The 23,737-nt window shown below is 25.7% G+C and overlaps 1 protein-coding gene and 1 long non-coding RNA gene across 5 annotated transcripts in view; one reads left to right on the forward strand and one right to left on the reverse strand.

Moving 5' to 3' along the window:
- LOC127288332 (uncharacterized) overlaps window positions 1-23,737 on the forward strand; it is a 113,011-nt gene that overhangs the window by 63,320 nt on the left and 25,954 nt on the right. The gene's annotated exons all lie outside the window — the stretch shown is intronic.
- LOC127288308 (apoptosis-resistant E3 ubiquitin protein ligase 1) overlaps window positions 1-23,737 on the reverse strand; it is an 87,788-nt gene that overhangs the window by 60,265 nt on the left and 3,786 nt on the right. The window contains exon 1 of one of the 2 annotated variants that reach the window (XM_051315699.1): window positions 5,706-6,305. The exons of the other annotated variant lie outside the window; for it this stretch is intronic. The gene's annotated coding sequence lies outside the window, so the exon portion shown is untranslated. Of the gene's footprint in view, window positions 1-5,705; window positions 6,306-23,737 lie in introns of those variants that run through there. 2 annotated transcript variants of the gene reach the window in all.

Here is a 23,737-nt window from a genome sequence, read left to right on the forward strand (position 1 = left end):
ATAAATTTTTTTCCTATGTAGACTGGGGCTATTATTATTATTATTATTATTTAAAAAGTGTTGTTTTATGTAACTTATTTGCACGTCTCGTAACTTTTAAAGAGGAACTTAAACTATAAAAAACGTTAATTATATCCGAATTCTAAAAACATTTAAAATTCAACTTTTCATAAATATCTAATAGAAAAGTTAAATAACCTCTTTACGTTTAAAGGTAATTTTTCTAAAAATTGCATTTGCATTTAGAGAATAAAAAAAAAATTTTTATTTTTTAATCTATTTTCAGAATAAGCATATTATATTACTGAATATAAATGTATTATTATATTTGCAAAACATAGAAATTACAGTATTGACTTTTATTGTTTATAACTTTTTACTATTTTTTTTCTTCTTTCTTAAAATAATTATTTTTGAAAAACCTTGACTATAAAAAAGGCTTTTTAGAAGGTGAATATTGTAAAAAGAATGTATATATATATATATATATATATATATATATATATATATGTATATATGTATGTATCTATATACAAAAGCGTAAAAATAAACCGAGCGGAAAAATCGTTATCAAGTATCATGTTGAAAATTTTCGAGGAAACTTTTTTTTCAATGTTCACTTTAATGTCTCGCAGTGTAAAGGGTTTTATTTTCTCTGTGTGTGAAACTAAAGTATCTAATTAACCTCATAAAAATGCAACGTGATTTGAGATTTGAGATGAAAAAAAAGAAAGATCATATCGACGCGTATCCTTCAAAAGCCTTAAGGGTGGGATTATGACGTCAAGGTATGGCCTTTATTTGAATTGACCTATGACCTCTTTGGTCACAACTCGGTCTTAACACGCGAACGTGAATTGTTAGCAAACTTGTATAACACCTAAAACATAATTTTATGGTGTGCAAGCTGCGAAACTTTAGTTTCTATATAAAGTTTCGCATATAAAAAATTTGTTTTAACAAAAAAAAAAAAGAGATATATAATTTTTTGATGAAAGAAATAAAAATTTTCGAAAAACTATATTCATTAACTTTTCACATCATTTTATCATAAATATATATTTTATTTTTTTAATAAAAAAATAAAAAAATATATTATAATTATTGAATAAAAACATATCAAAATAATTTTTATTTATTGAAAAATTTGTGAAAAATTGTTTGACTTTTACAATATTTAAAAAATCGACAAATGGTTTTATATATAATGTATCGAATATAATTTTAACGGGTAAAATATTTATTTTGCGAGATACAATTCAGATGAGTGAACATCAGTGTGAAATCAGTTGGGAAAATACTTTCAAAATCTCTCAATTTAAAAAAATTAAATTTTCAGTGATTTGTGAAGAAAAGTTTTATGAGAAATTTATTGTCCGCACTGTAACAATATGTCACGAAATTTATTCAATTCAATTATAGGTTTTCCGGAAAGTAATTAATATGATTCCAATGATTTATATATTTATTGATCTGCATAATCTATATATATACAACATTGTAGAAAACTAATAATATACATATGAAATTGATTCTGTGCAAGATTTAAATAATAATTTTCGTATTTAACTAAAGAAAATATAATGAATTTATTTACACACAAATTTCTGAATAATATATAATTCAGAGAAATTGTTTATTCGAACAAAATATAATTTCATTGAATTAAGTAAGAATATATTTGTCTCAAAAAGTTTCTCCGGATATATAGGAATATAAAAGTTTAAGGAATCTGAAACAGACATGCTTTTAATTAAAATGGTCAAACTTGTTAAGAGTTCTGATGAGAAAAGTAACCGAAAGTAACAGAAGGAAAATAAACAGTAAACATAAGTAAACAGAATACACCTATATATATATATATATAGTAAATAGCGAAAACTCTTTACTGCTACTTTATATAATTAAACAAGTTTTATTCTACAATAAATTATTACATTAAAATACAATTTAATTTGAAATATTCAAATATATCTTTTAGAGGAGTTGATAAATGGTTTTGAACGAGAAAAAAATTTTCCTATAGGAAAAATTTTGGAAATTATAAAAAAAATAATTAATATTTTTATTATAAAAATTGAATTAAAGTTTAAGGATTAAAATCAAAAAAACGTCTCCAGATTTTGAATTTTTGGGACGCATGATTATGTTCTAAAAATTATTAGTTAGAATTTTCATTTTATGGAATTTCATTAACTTCATTATTTTTGAGCCGAATTTTTATTTGTTAATTAGTATTTTGCAGAATTTTCATCAAAACGATTTACTATATAACATAATTTTTTTATAACCGAAAATTCACTTTACAGAATTTTAATTTGTTCAAATTTTTATTTGTCAGAATTTTTATTTACTCGAAATTTCATTTAACATAATAGGCATTTTTTAAAGAATTTTTCTTGGGTAGAATTTCATTGCATAGAATTTTCTTTTCGATGAATTTTCATTTGTTCGAATTATTATTTGATATAATTTCCCAATAACTGATTTTTCATACTATAGAATTTTTATACTTAACCGAAAAATCATTTAACAGATTTTCTAATTGATAGAATTTTCATTTGTCCGAATAAAAAATCGACAGAAAGATTTCGGTGTGATTTTTAAAATCAACCAATCAAAAATTGTCCATAAAATTGTGATTGGTTAATTTTAAAAATCGTGCCGAAATCTTTTTGTCGACTGTTTGTTCGGCCATTTGCAATTTCGGACAAATGAAAATTGTATCAATTAGAAATTCTGTTAAATGTTTTTTCAGTTAAGTATAAAAATTCTATAGTATGAAAAATCGGTTATTGGGAAATTATGTCTAATAATAATTCGAACAAATGAAAATTCATCTGAAAGAATAAAATGAAAATTCTATGCAATGAAATTCTACCAAATAAAAATTCTTGAAAATGCCTATTATGTTAAATTGAAAATTTGAGCAAATAAAAATTCTGACAAATAAAAATTCGAACAAATAAAAATTCTGTGAAGTGAATTTTCGGTTATATAATAATTCTCTAATATAGAAAATAGTTTTGATAAAAATTCTGCAAAATACTAATTCAATGAAATAAAAATTCGGCTCAAAAATAATGATAACAAATGAAATTTCATAAAATAAAAATTCTAACTAATTATTTTTACATTATAATCATGAATTTTTTTTTAATGTCATCGTGCTCTCGCAAATATATTTACCTGTTTTTTAATTGGGATCGTAATTAAATGTTTTTAAACTAAGAAATAAATGAAGTACGATGTGAATTTAATAATATGTGACGCCGAACATACAATAGAAACTAAAATGAAGTTTTCGAGTAATATCAAAATTAAAAATTAATGTTTATTATTTATGTCATCGTATTCCGTCAGACAATTTTTTTTTTAAAGAATGAAGTCAGTCGTTATTAAAAATAGAAAGAACGTGTTTAAAATAAAATTTTTTTTTTTTAAAATTCATTACATAACGAAATTCTCAAAGATATAATTTAGTCGAATATGTTGAATATATATATTGAATAAATATATTTTAGAACGTAACTAACAAAAAAAATTTTTTCAACATTTCAAATATTTTATTTTAATTAAAAAAGTTAGGCGAATGTTAATGATTTTTTTATTTTTACCCTTGAATAATATAACAAATCAAAAACATAGTGTAAAATATGCATTAGCACACCTGTTCAATTTTTTTTTTTTAATGAAAATATCAAAATTTTACTGAATTTTTTTTTTCTTTTAAACATCGAAGAATGACATTTTAAGCTATAATTAAAGCTTATTGTTTGATTTTAATGAACATTATAATTTATCGATCGTTGTTTGAAAACCATCAATCCTTTGAAGTATTAGAATTTGATGTTTATTTTATAAAAAGTCAAGAGTTCTTCTCGGTTCATGCGTAATTATATCAAAATCGATTAATTAGCGTAATTAATTAATTATTATTATTATGTAGATAATTACAGTTTTTTTTTTATAAATCCACATAAATATCAATTATTTTTTAATTAGTCAACATTTACTGTTCTATAAATTTTTGCAAAAAATTAGTTTAAAAATTTTGGTTATTTTAATTTTTTGATTTCTGTATAAAATTAATTTTAATTAATAATTATCATTTTAATAACATGTAATTAATTTTCTCTATAGAGAAAAATTAGTAAAATTAATTAATTCTCACTATATATAGTGAAAATCAATTCACTTTTTCTTTTAATATTAAAAGGAATAAAACAAAAGTGATATAATTTATAAATTTAAATTATTAATATTAATAAAAAAATTAAATATCATTAATTAATAAAAAAAAAATAAATACTAATAATATATCAATTTGAAAAATAAATGATAATAAATTAATTATTGATAAACAAAAGAATAATAAATCAATATCTGATAAATTAATAAATTATTTATAATCACAGTGCGTAATTAATTAGTTTCACTAATTAAAAAAATTAAAAAATAATAAAAGAAAATTGCAATTTAATTATTTTTATAATCTGACTATAAATAATTTTTTTTTTTATAAAAAAAATGGAAATTTCTATTCTTTCCGATAACAAAAACAACTCTACATTGTATTTTTATTCGATTATATAAAGCTCACCCCTATCAATAATGCTTGAAATTTAATGTATAGACTTATGGACTATATTTACACTAAAAGTTCATAATTGTATATAAAAACTATATAAAAAAACTATAATAAAAATGAAAAATCCATAGATAAAAAAAGTTATAAATAGAAGGTTATATAATTTCCAAGTATTTTGAAAAAAAATTCTTGCATAATAATTAATAAAAAAAAAAAGAAAGATAAAAGAAAATAATTTTTTATAAACATTTAAAAATAATTATAATTAAAGTTATATTATATAATTATAATTTTCTATTATATTATTATATTCAATTGATAACAAATATAATAAAATAAGATACATAAATTCAAATTAATGATAGAATTAAAAAATTAATTATATTAAAAAAAAAATTTCTCATATTTTGTTTTTATTACTAAAAAATTTTTTAATGTATTTAAACATTTTTTTTTTCATATTTTCTAACGCAACAGTATATAGTCTTTGTTAATTTACTGAAAAATTGTGGCGAATCAATGAAGTGTTTTCATGCATGCAAAATTTATTGACTCAATAAATTACAATGTTTTCTTTATAGTCGATATAAACGCTTAGAATATTTCCTCATAAAACATCACGAATTGTCGTATCGAGCAATAAATAATTTTGTAATTTATTCTCTTTTCATAAAATATATGTACATATAAATTTATATCAACAGAAAATAATTTTCAATGTAATTTACTGTTTTTTTAAAATTTTTATTTACATTTAAATTTTAACAAAAATTAATGAGTGAAATTGTCATTTTTAACTTATTTGAATTAATATAATAATAACAATAATAATAATAATATTATTATTAATAATAATTAATATTAATATTCTTACACTGAAAAAAAATTGATTCAAATAAATTTTTTTTCATTGTAGAATAGAAAATTTACAGTTTCGATTAATTCAAACCGTTTATTTATAGCTAACAACTTAATTGATTTTTTAACGTATAATGCAAATCAAAAATAGAAAATGAGTCAATAAATTTTGAGCGTAACAGAATTAAAGTAAAAAACCGTTTTTTTTTTATTAATTTTATGTAAAATATTAAAATTATTAATTCGAAATACTCACATTTTCGAATTATTGTATTATCAAACTGTGTAGATGAAAATCGAAAACATTTTTATCATCATTAGAAAACTTCCTTTATATTGTATAAAATGAAAATAGCCCGCGAAGGCGATTTTAAAAATATACCAAACAATTCGTTTGGTCTTTGATAACAATGAGAATTTTTGTTTTATATCTATATAGAAACAATCACAATATTTTTTTTTTTTTGTAGGTTTTCAATCGATTAAAAATTTGGGACAATGACTAAAAAAAAGTGTGTCAAAGGCCTCTGACTTTTGATTCTGATTTGATGAATCGAAAAATATCAAATTCTACAAGAGTTTTGTCATTTTTGTTTGGATTTTGCGCACTCGTATTTCCTTTAAAAGTGAGCATACTTTTTAAATATTTTTTTTTTTTTTTTTTTGAAAGAAAAGATTTGTTTTTTTTTTGAGTTAAATATTTTTGTTTTAATTTTTGTACTATTTCGTTACTGAATATTGTTTTGGTTTTTTTTTTGGGTTTCTTTTTTATTGTTGTAGAAATAGATAACGTTTATACAATAGGCCGAAGGAAGAATCGGAGACCCGCGTTTGCGGAGTCACGCTAGTCGACTAGCAACCCTTGCCCCACCGAAGCCTCCTCATTCTCTCTTCTACTTTGACCCCCTCTCCAAAGCCACCCCATAGGTGCCTATAGACAGACACACTCTCTCACACATACACATACACAACCCTTCTCGGTTCGATTTTGAGAGTGGGGGAGGCTCGGCAAAGGAAATTGAGAGGATGGTACACATTTCATACGTAATTCCACCTCGCAGCAGTCAGTGTTCTTTACTACGTTAACCTCTGACACTCTCTAACACCTTTTTAAGACCTATCACCCCTCACTCTTCTCTTACCTATTTTTCACTTTTTTTTTTTATCCACCCCAATTCCCACCCACTCTATACTATCTCTTTCTCTCCGACCATCCCTAGAATTTTTTGTCATTTAGGTCGTGAGGCATTTTCAGGCTTTTTTTTTTCCTTCATTGCTGTCAGTCGTCGACCTCATTTTCCTTTGAAAATTCAGAATCTGCATTATATGTATGCGTCACTGCAGTGTGGAAAATAGAATTAACGAACCGCAGATAGGAAAATAAACTCTTTTGTATAGGATGGTCTTTATTTTCAATAAAAAGGAAAAAGATAAATAAATAAAATTGTATTTTAAACGTTCGTGCCGGTAAATTTTGTTATAAATGAAAACTTAATTTTAATAATATGAATTTATTACAATGAGGTTGCATTAGGATTTCTTGAAAAAAAATTTATTATATAGATTCTCTCTCTAAATGTAAATTAGTAAAAATGTTAAATAATTTGAACTAGTGACTCAATTTTTGCTTTTGAATTTACCCGTGTAGAAAATGAAAACTGGTCCTAGCTTTTTTTTTAACGAGGGAAGTGGAAAATCTGCATAACCCTGGAGGCCTACTTCCAAGTCAGATACCTAAAGCCCGTACTCTCAGGTTATGTGGGGATGACCGCTCTTGTTCTGGTAATTGTAACATAGATAATATCTATTTTGCCTTATTATTAATTAGGTCCAAGTTTGGCATTCTAGCTTGGTCCTACAATGGTTTGTGATGCGATTTTAGCCTGGTCCTAACTTGGGTGCCTAGTTAAGACCAGTTTTAATAATGTATAATAAATAATCACAGGTTAACACTGATTTTGGTGCGGCAAATGTCAGACCTGTTTTTGATATGTTTTTTCATGCTGAACTCAAATTCGTAAACGAAAAGTTCCTATCAGCTCTAGCTTTTGAGAAAAACGGGTTTAAAATGTTCAAAAATAGCGTTTTTGACTAACTTTGAGTACCTCTAATACTGAAACAAAAGGTCGTAGAACCTTCCAGTTGGGCTTAATTTGAAGCTTAATGTTTTAACTATTATCCCCAAAAATGACCTATTTTGCATCATAACCTTAAAGTCATTTGTTATCCATTTTTCATTCCCAAATAATAATTTTGTAAAAGTTTGAGCGCGTACCTCTAACAAAGAAAAAAGGATCATAGAACTATTTATTTGAACTTAAAATAAAGTTTGAACTTTAGACTACAAGCCGTAAAAATTATATTATACACTAATAACCTCAAAATTGTTGGTAACTAGTATTTAACTACAGAACTTATTTGGTAATATTTGAATAACTCTAGTCAATAAAATCAAAGGTGAGTGAACCTTCTTGTTGAGCTTCAATTCAATTTATCACTTGACTGTAGTTCATAAAAATTACATTGCTGCACCTTAATCTCAAGGACTAGATGTACGCCACGAAGCATTATAAGGAGCACTCACTCCACTTTAGCAGATGGCCACAGTTTCGCCAAATCAATTAGAGAAATGTCCCATAACGATTAGGACGCCTCTACAGGAAAAGCTATGTACTTTATAGTTTTTCACAATATGTCTGCGCCTAATATCGTCTGCTACTGCTCGTAAATAAAAACTGTTGACTTTGTGAAGTGATGATTTTTATTGAGTTTAATATGATAAATAAATGAAATAAATAAATAAAAAAGTGCACATATAAAAAAATAACAATTTGTGGAAAGAATTTTGTGAGAACATAAACGTGATAAGTTGAAATTGATTTATGTCTTATTTTTATGTGTTTTCCATTACTTGTCAAGATTAAATAAAAGTGTATATTCTGCAATTTATGAATTTTGTTTAAATTTATAGATTTCCATGTGCATAAAAAAATTATTTATATAATTTACATTTTTACATCTCATGTATTTATAAAAATTCTATTACAATTTTTAGGTTATATCACCATCTGTCACCCATCTGTACACAGAAAATAATGGAAAATTCGATGAATATAGTTTGTCTATTCAAATATTTACAAAACAACTTGTTTAAACTAATCAAAATTAAATTTCAAAACCGGCCCGTACTAAATACTGCTGCTGAATACAGTGTAAACAAACAACAAACATTCAAGCATAGCAGACGATAAAATCACGTGACCTGTAGTAATTAATTTTCCCGCTAGGGTTGTTAGTATCGTTATGGGACACTTCATTAATTGAATCGGAAAAACATGTGACCAGAATTTTCCGAAACGGCCAATAGAGTGAGTGCTCCTTATAATACTTCGTGATGTACGCGCTCAAACTTTTACAAAATTATTATTTGGGAAGGAAAAATGGATAACAAATGACTTTGAGGTTATGGTGCAAAATAAGTCATTTTTGGGGATAATAGTTAAAACATTAAGCTTCAAATTAAGCCCAAGTGGAAGGTTCTACGACCTTTTGTTTCAATGTTAGAGGTACTCAAAGTTAGCCAAAAACGCGATTTTTGTACATTTTAAACCCGTTTTTCTCAAAAACTAGAGCTGATAGGAAATTTTCGTTTACGGATTCGTGTTCGTCATGAAAAAACCTTTTAGAAACAGGTCTGAGATTTGCCGCACCAAAAAAGTTTGCTAATTTTGTTGGCCTGTGTAATTAAGGGGGGGTATGGTATTTAATTTTTTTTAATTGTTTAAAATGAATGTATAATATTTCAAGAATATTGTGTAAAAATTTCAAGCCAATCGGAGCAAAATTGACGAAGTTATGAGCATTTGAGCATTCAAGTGTCGGTTTCTCCGTGGGCTGTGTTTTCGTATATTTTGAATTTAGTTTGTGTTTAACCTTTTGCGGACATTTCTGAATGTTTTCTGATGTCGTTGATGTGTATGTATAAGTTTTGCGGTCACTGATTACAAATCTGACGTCAGATTTCAAAAATTGTCAAAATTTAAAATTGCGTTTTTCTCGAAATGTCCGTGTTCACGATATCTCAAAATCTATATATTCTTTTGACTAAATTCCCCAGGTAACTACGAGAGTTTTTTTTTATAATAATTATTAATTATACAGTTTTAAATTAAACTCTGAGAGTTGAATTAAAATTTGAACCCTACGGGAATCGAACCCCAGACGCATGACATAAGAGACCTAACGAACGCTTTGACTACCGCGGCTATCGAACCTAATTAGGTATTTTTATTTGATTTGTCTATATAAATTTTCACTATATTTTTTTAATTCTATTTTACAAAAATACTTGAAATCATCCAGAACTTTCACTGTAAGTGTTATATGTTGTCAAATAATGGATTTAAATCATTAAATTGCATTGTTTAATTGTTTAAACAATTTATTGTTATTTATATTAACTTTTTTTGTAGTGCACCTAGAAAGATGCAGTTTTTTCCTAATTTTACAATTTATCAAATCGAATATAAAGCCAGATAGATTTAATGTTAAATTATTAATTCAAAAATTATTTAAACAATTTATTGTTGTTATTTATTAACTTTTTTGTATTGCACCTAGAAAGATGCACCTTTTTTCTAATTTTACAGCTTATTAAGTTTATATTATTCTACTTGATAAATTACAAAATTAAGAAAAAACTGCATCTTTCTAGGTGTACTACAAAAAAGTTAATTAATAACTATTATAACTTTATATTTTGTTTGATAAATTGTAAAAATAGAAAAAAAGCACTGTATTTTTCTAGGAAAAATATGAAAAATGTTGATAAAAAGAAATAATTATTTGTTTAAACAATTTAACATAATAGTTGTTGCAAATTTAATTCTATATTTTATTTTATTTATAACCTATAAATTAATAACTACAAAGAGAAAGTAACAAATTTATAAAATTGTGCTACTGTCTATGTGTATTTAAAAAAGTTATAAATTATGAACAATAAATTGTTTAAACAAATAAAAATAATTATTTTACAATTTATATAACAATTACATAAATTAACAAATAAAACTATGGAAAAATGTCTTTAAATATTTATTGCAAATTAATAAATAATTAATACCATATAACCACGTGATTGCCTTTTCTAACCTAACTTTTATACACGGAGAGAAATTTATGCTACTGGGTAACATAATGATGTTAAGGGCAACCATATTTAGTGCTAAATATACAGACAGCGATAAAGATTGTAGTATTTACTATCAGATGATTATAGAAATTTGATTGTACAATTTACAATCTTTGATGTTAAAAATTTTATACGATCTCTTTACGTTCTCGAGTGGCAAATATACACGAACCTAACCTCGCTTTTTTTGTAAACTTAAATAATTTCATTTTATTTTAATAAGACATTTCGATAAGAATTTAAACTTTAAACTTTTTACATAAAAAAGAGTATGTCTATTTTTTCACTCCGTCTATAAAAAGGACTTGCTTAAACATAAATATATTTATCAAACGGTATATTTTTTCACAGAGTCAATTGAATTTGTATTATTTTACTAATTTTTAAGTTTAAAAAAAGTAAGAAAAAATATGAAAAAGTTTTTTTTTCAAAAAAAAATTTCAATAAACACATGTACATTTATACAAACGAAAAAAAAACTTACTTGATTTTTGTAATCTTGAAATTTTTTAAAAAAATTTAAGCGAGGTTCTGGTTTTGGTATAATGAGTGATATTGTATCATTGTCCAGTAAGTAAAACGATTCTTCATCAATTTCACCGTCTAAACAACGCAAAATTGTTTTGAGGTTATAAACACGTTCACACTTCAGTCTTCGCTAATTCAATCAAAATAATAAACCTACCAAAAAAAGATGGAATCAAAGATTCCATATTCCACGACATTAATAAATTTTTAACAAACTCGTCCATTTTTTTATTCACAACTTTTTTCACTATATATAAACACGTGCATGAAATCACAAGGACCGCAATTGAATAGGCGAAGTATACACCACAATCAGCGCATGCGCTCACATTTAATTTTTACAATATTTGATAGTAGTGACTACAATCCAAAAGCTAACATATTTTACGTCTTTGGGTAACATCTTGGATAGTAAAATGTTGATAGTAGATTCTTGTCAGTAACACAATGATAGTACCTTGTACAATCTTTCTTTTTACTATCAAATTCTTACTATCCATTTCTCTCAGTGTAACTTGTTGCTATCGCAACCATGGTCGCAGATGTACACAAACATTTTGCGCAGACGCAAAATTTAGCCCTCTTGTTTAGTACGCCAGAGGATTAAATTTAACCCTCCTGATTGGCTCTCGGTGTAGCCAGCCTCATAGTTATAATAAATTCTAGTACCGGATTAGTAGAATTTACCGTAACTATGGTAAACTTTTCTAGTTTTTTTTTTTTTTGACAATAGTTATATCAGTGGGACAGTAAATAATCCAAAATTATTCGGCACTATAGAAATTCTTACAAGGAAAAGTTTCTCAATATAAAAGAAATTTTACGTTTTACTACCATACATATAATTCTGGATGATTCTGTCATATATCGTATTCCTGTATTAATATGAAACTGCTATACTCCTAAAACCGTTTGGGTATTCCAGTAATTTTGACGCCTATGGGGAAATGGTTTACGATCCTCTTCATCCTTCTCTGCTTAAAATGTCGCATATAAACGCAAAACACAAAATTCGAATTACTTTTCGGAAATTTCGATTAAAATTTTTTTTCTACTGCAACGTATAAGATTTTCAATAAAACCGTAAAAATGTCGTTTTTACATTTAAAAAAAAAAAGGAAAAAATTAACCGTAATCCCATGAAACATGTTACTCGAGGGTTTTTGATGACAATGAATAAGAATCTGATAAATTTTCAAAATTTTAAAGATCGGAAAATCTAATGATTTTTTTATTAAAAAATAAATGTCATATTTTATAATTATTTATTTAATAATCACGGAACAGCAAATAATATAACATTGAAGTTATACTTACAATTAGATTTTCTAGTTTAAAAATAAAATTGAGAATTTTAGAGTATAAAATGAATTAATTTCGAGCCAACTTAAAGTATATATATATATATATATATATATATATATATATATATATATATATATATATATATAGGTATATACATATATATTAAACTAATCCGAATAAAGGCTTTAATACTGGAAATTCGTTTTAAATTCATATACCAATATAAGTTATACCCTCATGTTCTAAATTCACATTTCGGCTTTAGCGGAAAATCTTATAAACCAGGCCAACATATTTTGAAGTTTGTTCATTGCGAAAAAGTCGGAAATATATATAATCTTTTTAAACTCTCTTGTGGCTCAAGTGTAACTTATATGGAAACCTCATACTTAAAATGTTTTCTTATTTGAGGAGAGAAAAATATTAACCTTAAAAAGATATATATATATATATATATATATATATATATATATGTTTTGATAGTTTTTGAATTTTCCAACTTTCTGATTTATTTTATTCTGATTCGAAACTTTTTTCGTTTATACTGTTGAATGTTTTATTCATACATGAAAAGAAAAAAAAATTATGTACATACATATGGTTGTGGTACATCCATTTAAATGCGGATAAATATATACGGGACAATCATTTTTATAGTTACCGCATATATTTCTAAAATTAAATAATGATAGTAAATAAAATAATTAAATAATAATAATTAATTTCATAGAAATCTTAAAACTCCGAATTTCCATTTGTCCGAAACAGCAAATATCCGACAAATAATCGACAGAAAGATTTCGGTGATTTTTATCAATCAATCAAAAATTATCCATCAAATTTGTGATTGGTTACTTTTTAAAAATTGCGCCGAAATTGTTTTGTTTATTCGTCAATTTATAATTTCGGTCAAATGGAAATTCGGCGTTTTAAGATTTCTATATTAAATAACAATTAGTACAAATAAAACATCGAACAAATAAAGATTCGATGAATTCATATCGTTTCATTAAAATTATTTAAAAATGATTCGATTTAAATTATTAATGGCTTATATTCTTCAGAATATAATTCTTAACTTCTTCGCCACTGAGATTTATAAATAAATGCACAATTTTTTAAATATTGTTATTTGTTTAAAAAATAATTCTCTCTTTTTATTTAAAAAAATAAGCAGATTTAAAAAGGGACGCATGATAATGTTCCAAAAATTATTAGTTAGAATTTTCATTTTATAAATTTCATTTGCCATAATTATTTTTGAGTTACATTTTTAATTGTTCGAATTAGTATTTTGTACAATTTTAATCAAAACGATTTTCTATATTACAGAATTTTTATATAACCGAAAATTTACTTCAAAGAATTTTTATTTGTTCGAATTTTTATTTGTCAGAATTTTTATTTACTCGAATTTTCATTTAACATAATAGGCATTTTTTAAAGAATTTTTCTTGGGTAGAATTTCATTGCATAGAATTTTCTTTTCGATGAATTTTCATTTGTTCGAATTATTATTTGATATAATTTCCCAATAACCGATTTTTCATACTATAGAATTTTTATACTTAACCGAAAAATCATTTAACAGATTTTCTAATTGATAGAATTTTCATTTGTCCGAAATTGCAAATGGCCGAACAAACAATCGACAGAAAGATTTCGGTGCGATTTTTAAAATCAACCAATCAAAAATTATCCATAAAATTGTGATTGGTTGATTTTAAAAATCGCGCCGAAATCTTTCTGTCGATTGTTTGTTCAGACATTTGCAATTTCGCACAAATGAAAATTCTATCAATTAGAAATTCTGTTAAATGATTTTTCGGTTAAGTATAAAAATTCTATAGTATGAAAAATCGGTTATTGGGAATGTGTGTGTTCCTTGTTGTCTTTGTTAAATTTATAATTATAATAATTCGAACAAATGAAAATTCATCGAAAAGAAAATTCTATGCAATGAAATTCTACTCAAGAAAAATTCTTTAAAATGCATATTGTGTTAAATGAAAATTCGAGCAAATAAAAATTCTGACAAATAAAAATTCGAACAAATAAAAATTTTGTGAAGTGAATTTTTGGTTATGTAAAAATTCTTCAATATAGAAAATCGTTTTGATGAAAATTGTGCAAAATACTAATTCAAAAAAATAGAAATTCGGCTCATAAATAATTATGACAAATAAAATTCCATAAAATGAAAATTCTACACTGAGAAAAATAATAATGTAATGGTAATAAAATAATTTGGTAGAGCACTTTTAGTTAAGATTACAAAAATTTAGTTGACATAACAGTAACGAAAGAAGCAATCAATCGAGAAATTTAGTTGGCTGTACCAAAAATTTCGTTCAAGCTTTTGCGTCTGTTAACTGAATAATTTGGTTCTCCAAACCAAACCATCTGAATGCTCAATTGCGCATGCGCTGTTCTCGTAAACGGATGTCACACGTTAACCATGCTTCGCTCTTCGTATCGTCCAGTTTTATTCAAGTGTTTTCGGGATTTTTATGTGTTTCAGAAATTGGGTAAAAAAGTGTGTGTAGTGATGCATATCGAACAATATGATCAAGAAATGGATAAATGTGGGAAATATGTTCGTTCTTCATGTGAAAATCGGACCATCTCATTAGAAAATATTTGAAAATATTAATTTTCTTGATTGAAGTGATAGTTCTATCATTTAATTTACTGAGTGAAAAAATTTTATATAGGAAAATGGTCGGTATTAATTACAAAAACCGTAAGAACTCTTGATCTCTAATGTTTTCAACTGTCAAATGTCACTGTGTTTTGGTGAAAAGAAAATATGCAAATAAAATCTCGAGCACGTCAATTATGATCACGAGAATTACAACAAAAAATTCTTTATTCTCATATTTTATAACATGGCTGTCGAGAGAATAAAGCTTGTTAAAAGAACGGAAGTTTTTCTCCAGCCTGTATACTTTATGAAAATAATTTACACTCACATTGTCACTAGAATTCTTAGTGTAGTGGTCAGCGTTCTTGATTTGCGTTGCGTAGTCTGAGGGTTCGATCCCCAGCAGTGTTAGGTTTTTCCGCAATAGAAATTAATTTAAGTAGACATAGGATGGTAGGTAATATAAAGCGAAAACAATAAAAGAGGATAACAAAAGTGATAAAATTAAGTGAAAAATAAAAAATATAAGTATAAGCCAAAAAATAATTTGGTTGAGAAAAGAAAAAAATTTTTTTCATTTAACTAAATTTTTTGTTTGCTTAAGGAAGTTCTCTCCCTCCAACGTCAGTCAAATCAATGCCCATTTAAGTTTTCATTTGTATCACGTAGTACTAGCTCAACGCTTGGCAACGTTGGATTATATTTCCCCCGTTCCGTTTCGTCTGCTATTGTTTGATTTATTTTCGTTAAATAATAATAATAATAATTTATTATTATAAAAATCTTAATTTTTTATAAGCAAATTCAAATTATTATTCATTATTATGAATCTTTGAAGAATATACTATTATATGTATATACTACTTATATTACTTTCAAATTTCGCGCTTTTTCTATACCTAACCTACAAGACGCAACGTTGCCAAGCGTTGTGCTAAGTAATTTCTGATTGTCAAAATACGGTGTTTTTTTTAGACAAAATAATTAACTGTGAGTCTCTTAAGCCAGGTCTGATCAATTTTATTAAAAGTAAGTGAACATTGGCTATTAAACTTTATGTATATAAAGTTCCAGTAATATCTTTTCGTCAGATTTTTCACAATTTGAGATTTCAGACCAAAAAATTCAATTTCCCATAAGAACCCGTGTTAAATGTGAAAAGAGAAAATTATTTATATCTTTTGTCAAAATCCACCTAGACCTCTAAAAATTTAACTACATCTTCTTTAAACCATTATCTATCAGTTTATCAAGTTTGATAATTAACTCTTCGTCATTTCTGTTTGCGAGAGAACTTCCTTAAAAACAATAAGTTAGTTGTGCAAAACAAAAAATTTGGTAGACCGAACAAAATGATTCAACGAAAAAATTTAGTAGCCCGAACCAAACGGATTAGTTGCACATATATCAAATAAAAAATTTGTTTTGGAGAACCAAACTTCAGTAGATGATACCAAACAGTTTCCTCAGTGTAACTAATGTTTTTTAGAACATAATCCCTTTAAAAAACGGTTCATTTGTTAAAAAAATCTCACTGGCGAAGAAGTTAAGAATTATATTCTGAAGAAAATAAGCCATCAATCATTTAAATCGGATCATTTAAAAAAAATTTTAAAGAATCGATATGAAGAAAATTGCAGCATAAAGAGGTCACACTTTGTCGATTACAATGAGGATTAAATTCGCATTAATGTTCACGAAAAAATAATCCTTATATAGTAATCGACAAATTCTTAAACCTTTTCATGCTTTGAAATTTTAAAAAAATCAAAAAAATTTTTTTTTGTTTAAAGTACACCTTATAGGCATAGAAATGATATGCTATTTGAACACGGCGTAGCTGTTTAGAGGTAATTTTTAATTTAATCATTGTTAATTAGAACCAAACTGTTAAGAAAACTTTAAACGCGTTTTTCTCAACGCAGAAAGTTATAAGGTATTAAAATAAGCTGCAACGCTTATTATTTTAATCCAATTTTGCTTATATTAATACCAAAATGGATTAAAATAAGCAAAATTGGATTAAAATAATCAGCGTTGCAGCTTATTTTAATGCTTTTTAATTTACTGTGAAAACTACATTTGAAAAATCGGTGGGCACTCTAGCTGCCACTAATTTCAATCGATCCTCTTATATATATTTTTTATTTTGTTTGTGATATAATTATCTAGCGAAATACGTATGGATTTTTTGAAATATTAATATTTAAATTTTCTAGACTACTTTAAGTAATGAAATTTTAGCAAAAAATAGGCACTTTTTCCTTAAAATCGATGTCTTTTTGCGAAAAATGCATTTAAAAAAAAAAAAAACAGATATGTATTTCGCTAGATTTTGAGCTGCAGAAACTAATGTTTTTTTAAAATTTTAATCTAACTCAAATTTGGACCGAGTTATAGTGCCCACCGCACGGCGATACATTTTTGAAGCACTCCGCCATATCATCTGCCAGACCCCTTTTTTTTTTAGAGAATCATCTATATATAAAAATTCGCAATTTAAATAATAATCAATCCAATCCTCGACGACGAGATATATAAAACACTTGTCTGCGAAGAAATGAAAGGTAAAATTACTTGAAACTTGAATATATATGTATAGAGATTGTAAGAGAGTGACTTGGTGCAAATTTGAAAACCCGAGGGAAAATTGGTTTCTAGAAACTTGGAATGGTCAATGCATTAATTATTCAGTCCCTGAGGTCCCATGCCATTACAGACTAACCGCTTATTGGCCAACGGATGTTGTGTATATGCCATGATATATCCGGATAGTAGTTACTAGTTAGCCAGATAGTTTATGCCGAGCTATTCTATAAAGTTATTGGCCTATATATATATATATATATATATATATATATATATATATATATATAGAGATAGATAGATAGATTGGTGAAAACAGATGCAGACATGCTCTTTTCCGCAGGAACATGATTATACTTCTCCCCACTTTAAATTTGATATGCAGAGAGCGCGCAATGACATTGCTCCAGTATTCTGAGGCGCAAGCGTATTTTCAATTTCCTCTTCATGATCAGACTCCAAAATCCCCATCTTACTCAGGGGACACGAAATGATAAAAGATTAGATAAAAATCTTCGCTTGATGCAACTGCATCCTATATATATTTGTTAGTTAACGAGTTAAGCGATTCAATTTAATTAAGTAGATATTATATGATCTTTGACCTGGAAAATTTTTGAATGTCATTTTAAAGCACAAAATTTGCGGTCAGATTAGTTTTTAAAATTAAATTTTAATTAGTTTTGTGCTTTCTTTATCTCATTAGAAAATTAAGAGGTATCACTATTTTTATATCAGATGGAAAAGAATTTGTTTTGTAATTGAAAATTATTATGAAATTAGTTAAATATAAAAACTAACTTTTGTTAATATCATTGTGTAAAAAGAATATAAACGGAAAAAGATATAAAGTAACTTTTACTATTGACTCAGTAAAAACTTAATTGTCCGGAACTTTTGAGTATTTCTGACAACTTTTGCTCCAGAAATAGAAAAAATTACTATTGAAATAATAAAGTTTACTCCGGAAATAGTAGTTTTTACTAAATTTACGGAGCAAAAGTTGACAGAAATTCCGGACAGTTTAGGTTTTACTTTGTAAATAATAAAAGTTACTTTATTTTTAATTTCTATTTTTCTCCAATTACACATATGTAGAAAATAGAACAATGGGTAAAATCATGCAAACCATGTGCGAAATCGTTTGTCAAAGGTTAGCATGATCAAACCCATATTTTTTTAAAGTTGGTCAAAATCTCAGTAACCCCTCCTGTCATTTTTCGCGCAGTTCAAATACTAAAAATTTAAACTCTACACAGTTTAAACAGTACACGGTAAACTGTAAACTGTAAAATTCTACGATATTTAAACTGTTTAGAAATTATTTTTTAAATTCTACAAAATTAATTTCTACACCGTTAAAATCTACACGCGTTTATTTAATAAAAACAAATTATGATTTAAATCCTACACAGATAAATTCTTCACTGTTTAATTCTACAAAAATTTCTTTAATAATTAGAAAATTTTTTCTCTTAAATTTTACACAATTAAATTGCACACCGTTAAACTCGACATAAATTTATTTTAAAAAATGAAAATTATTTTTATAAACTGTGTAGGGTTTAAAAATTATAATTTGGTTTGATTAAATAAACGAGTGTAGAGATTAATGGTGTGGAATTTAATTTTGCATAATTTAATATTGTACAGCTTATCGTGTACAGTTTAAACGATCTAGAAAATATCTATAGTCACATTTTTGCTGCAGTTCAAAATGAATTAATGCTGAACGACATAAAAAGTGGCGCCACCAACCTCATTCATTTTTGCTGCACATCATCATGAGCAGGGTATGCTACTTATTTTGAGTTCAGGTTTTTTCTTCTGTGTAGAGTTTAAATTTGTAGTATTTGAATCCCGACTCATTATTTTATGGTATAATTGACATTAGACAAAATTTATGAAATTTACGAATTTGAAACATTAAAATCTTGCAAACGATGGGGAAAATTTTGTTCTGATGTTGGAAATTGTTTTTCCCTATTAAATATTTATTTTTCCCCATGCGGTTTGTAAAATTCTAAATACTAATGATCCAAGAACTAAAAATTAAAAATAAAAATTCCCTCTAATAGTTTGCATGATTTTAGCAATGATTCAAAAGTATAAAAAACAATTTCTGCTGTAGTTTTAAAAAAAATTAAAGAAAAAACAGCGCCATTTTAATTTCTTTTTTCAATAACTGAAAATTTAAAAAGAAAAGGGTCAAAAATAATTTTATTGTGAAATTTCAGTAGGTAAATGTTGTAATTTTTGATTGTAAATAACATATAAATTTTTATTGATTAAAATTTTACTGGTCGCTCTTATCCTTTATTACTATGGTTTTAATAGTTGACGCACGCATGTACAAATTATAATAATTATATAATGTAGAAATAAATTTAACAATATGAAAATAATAATTTTAGAATTAAAAATATGTCACAAATTTTAAATGTGCTATGATAGTCATTAAATTAGTCAAATCTGTAAAGTTAACTTATAAAAAAGGTTTTCGTGACACATATATTATATTACGATTTGAAATTAATGATATTGAGATGAGGATAATAAAAGAACATAAGGATTTTCGAGGTCGACGGGGAATAATTAAAGTATATATATATATGTATGTATATAGTGGTGACCGATAACTTTATAGCCGATCGATATTATCCATTTTCCTAACTGAGAAATTGGATATCTGCCAAATAATGAATCCCGATGCCAAAATGATGAGCAGTGGCTCTATTGTGTTCGTGATAATCTTCTGAATAGCGCCTCATGAACGATTTCACTAATATTTACTCGACAATAATTTAATTAATGCATCGCCACGTTTCACTATGTATAACAATTTTTAATGAAATTCCTTTAGTTTCGTGTATTTTACAGAGATTTTGCATATAATGAAAATTTGATAGTCTTTGCATTTTGTGATATGTTTTTTAATATATAAGCGAGACAGAATAATGTCTCGGATTTTTCTCAAAATTCGGAAAATTGTATAGTGATATTAGTGCTAAATAAATGTACAAATTTTGAATATTTGAAATTTTTAATATTTTTGCAGATATTTCTAATAAAAAATTTTAGCAATATTTTTTTGCTTTACTTATAACTTTTTCACTATTAAAAATAAAGGAAAATGTTAATGTTTTTTTTTTAAGCAAGAAGACCTTAAACTTTTAGAAAAAAATTATTTTCTTAAAATATTAATTTTTAAACAACACTTAAAGAAAAATTCAGTTTGAACAAAATATAACATTTTTTTTCTATTAACACAATTTCTTTTAATTAAACAAAATTTTGGTTGTCTCAATCAAACTTTAGTTGGCATAACAAAACTTTGCTTAACCCCTTGGGTGTTGATGACGTGTAGGTATACACGTCATGGAATAGGTGGGCTCAAAGTGTCGATGAAGTGTATACACACATAAATTTTGAGCCCAATAATAAGACGGAATTGGCCTAAAATTTGTTACTTAAGGGTTTTTGGGGTCGCTGCTTCCGAATTTGATGTCAGATTTACAAAATTCAAAATGGCGGATCCAATATGGCGATCAAAAATTTTGAAAATTGACCATATTCGTTTGAAACTCGTTACTCGGGGGTTTTTGGGGTCGCTGATTTCGAATTTGATGTCAGAATTACAAAATTTCAAAATTAAAAATGGATACAATAATAATCACACCCATACTATGCTATTTTGAATTTTCAAAATCTGACTTGAATATCGTAAATAGCGACGTTCAAAACTCCTGAGTAACAGATTTTAAGTAATTTTAATTAATTTTTAAATTCTTAGAAAATTATCTGCCACATTGGTAACGCCATTTTGAATTTTTGAAATCTGACTATAGATTCGTTATCAGCGACCCTCAAAACCCCTAAGTAATAATTTTTAAGTATTTTAAAATCATTTTTGTCATTTTTTGAAAAATCGCCGCCATATTGGCTCCGCCATTTTGAATTTTTAAAATCTGACTTTGGAATCTTAATCAGCGACCTTAAATACCATTGTATACACATTTGCACAAATTTTTGCCATTCAAAAATTTACTGACATTTTGGGCCCTTTTATGAGATTTTGGCGCGAAGGGGTTAAAACAACAAAATTCCCTAATTTTTATTATTGGGTGTCAATTAAAGTCTGATTGGGATAACCAAAATTTTGTTGACGTAACAAAAATTTTGGTTGCACGTATATTAAACAAAATGTTTTGTTATCAACTGAAATTTTTTTCTTTATGTGATTCAAATAATTTAGTTTGTTTAACTGTAGTTATAGTAATATATTTATTTAGTTGTTTCAAACAATTTTTTTTTGTTTTTTTGATTGTGAAAAATATATTATTTAAATTTAGAGAATAACAAATTACTTATACCTAAATATTAAATTAAGGTTTTAATTCTTTCAAACAGTGATAAATTGACTGTTTCATTTTTAAAGATCATACATGGAGAAAAATAAAAAGTTTAAAATCCTTTTGCAGTTTAATTCCTATAAAAATTGCAATTATATTATACCTGTAAAATTTTAATGGGATCTAGTCTCATTAATAATTTTAATAACTCTGATGTACATAATACAAATTTAACCTAATTTCCATTCAATTTTTGTTTAATATCTAGAATAAAATTTAAACTAATTAACTTCAGTGCTTGATATTAAATAAAAATTTAATGTAAATTAAATTAAATTTGTATTGTGTTTGGAGTTATTAAAATTATTATTAATGAGACGAGATCGTGTTAAAATTTTATTTAGATAATATAATTATTGTAATTTTTAAATCTTAAAATAATTTTGAACACTTTATTTTTTTCCATAGAAGATATATTTAAAAATGAAAGTCAATTTATCACTGCACAAAAGAATTAAAACCGTGATTTAATTAGGGAGTAATATTTTTCTAAAAATTTGTTTAATTCGATAGAATTAGTAAGTGTCTATTTTGCAAAAATATATTTTATAAATTTTTTCATTTTTTCTGTGATTGTTACTATATACGGCCAGAACTAATATATTGACTCTTGAATATTATTTTTCATTTGAAGGGCCCTAAATTAGTTCTAAATTTCTCTCGAAATAATTTTTAAATATTTTATTTAATTTATTGATAATAATTTTTTAACGGATTATTTTAATCTTTAATAAATTGAAGTGTTGGATCTTAATTTAATTTAACTTTCTATTAAAATTATACGAAAACATTTTTCTCCGATGGCAGTAGTAAAAATAAGTTTTAGTCAGACATAATGGTTTAAATGCATATATATGTAGGTATGTATATTATAATACCTACATAAGTAGTAAAAGTGCACTATATAGTCAGACTTCCTAAATTCTTGTATGGTATATATATCACTATTTAAACATGCAGATGGATTTACATAGTAAATACCCTTTATTAGTTTTGAAGAGAAAGAACGAGAAATGAAGACGAAAAAAGTAGACCAAATGAGAATTATGCTAATAAAGAATAGAATAAATTTTTAAGTTACAGTTATTTGAATCGTAACTGTTTTTATTATTATTTTTGCGCCTTATTGCAAAATTGATTATGGATATAAAGTAAGATTCTTGAATCTGAAATTATACAACAATGACGCAAGTTGAAACATAATTTAAAATCATGTCACAAGAAATAAAGTTATGTTCTCTGTTACACTCAACAAAAAAAAATTATTTGATTTAAATAATAATCAAAAATAATTTATGAGCAAGTAAATATTTACTTGAACCAAATAAACTGTAGGGTTGAGTGAACAATAATTACGCGGTTCATTTATTTATTTTATATTTACACTGAGAAAAATATGCTATTGAATCAACAGTAGCATTTCTGACAAAGGCATAGAAATTATTGATTCAAAAGCATATGCTATAGAATTTGTAAAATATTATATAAATTCTACAGCATATGTTTTTAAATCAATAATTTTTATGCCTTTGGCAGAAAAGCTGCTGTTGATTCAATAGCATATTTTTCCCAGTTTATTATTAAACAAGCCAAAGCCTGCGTTTCAGTTTTCTGGACAA

Source organism: Leptopilina boulardi, unplaced genomic scaffold, assembly GCF_019393585.1.
Source record: "Leptopilina boulardi isolate dan_hultmark-lab unplaced genomic scaffold, ZJU_Lbou_2.1 LbouV2_384, whole genome shotgun sequence".
Taxonomy (NCBI): Eukaryota; Metazoa; Arthropoda; class Insecta; order Hymenoptera; family Figitidae; genus Leptopilina; species Leptopilina boulardi.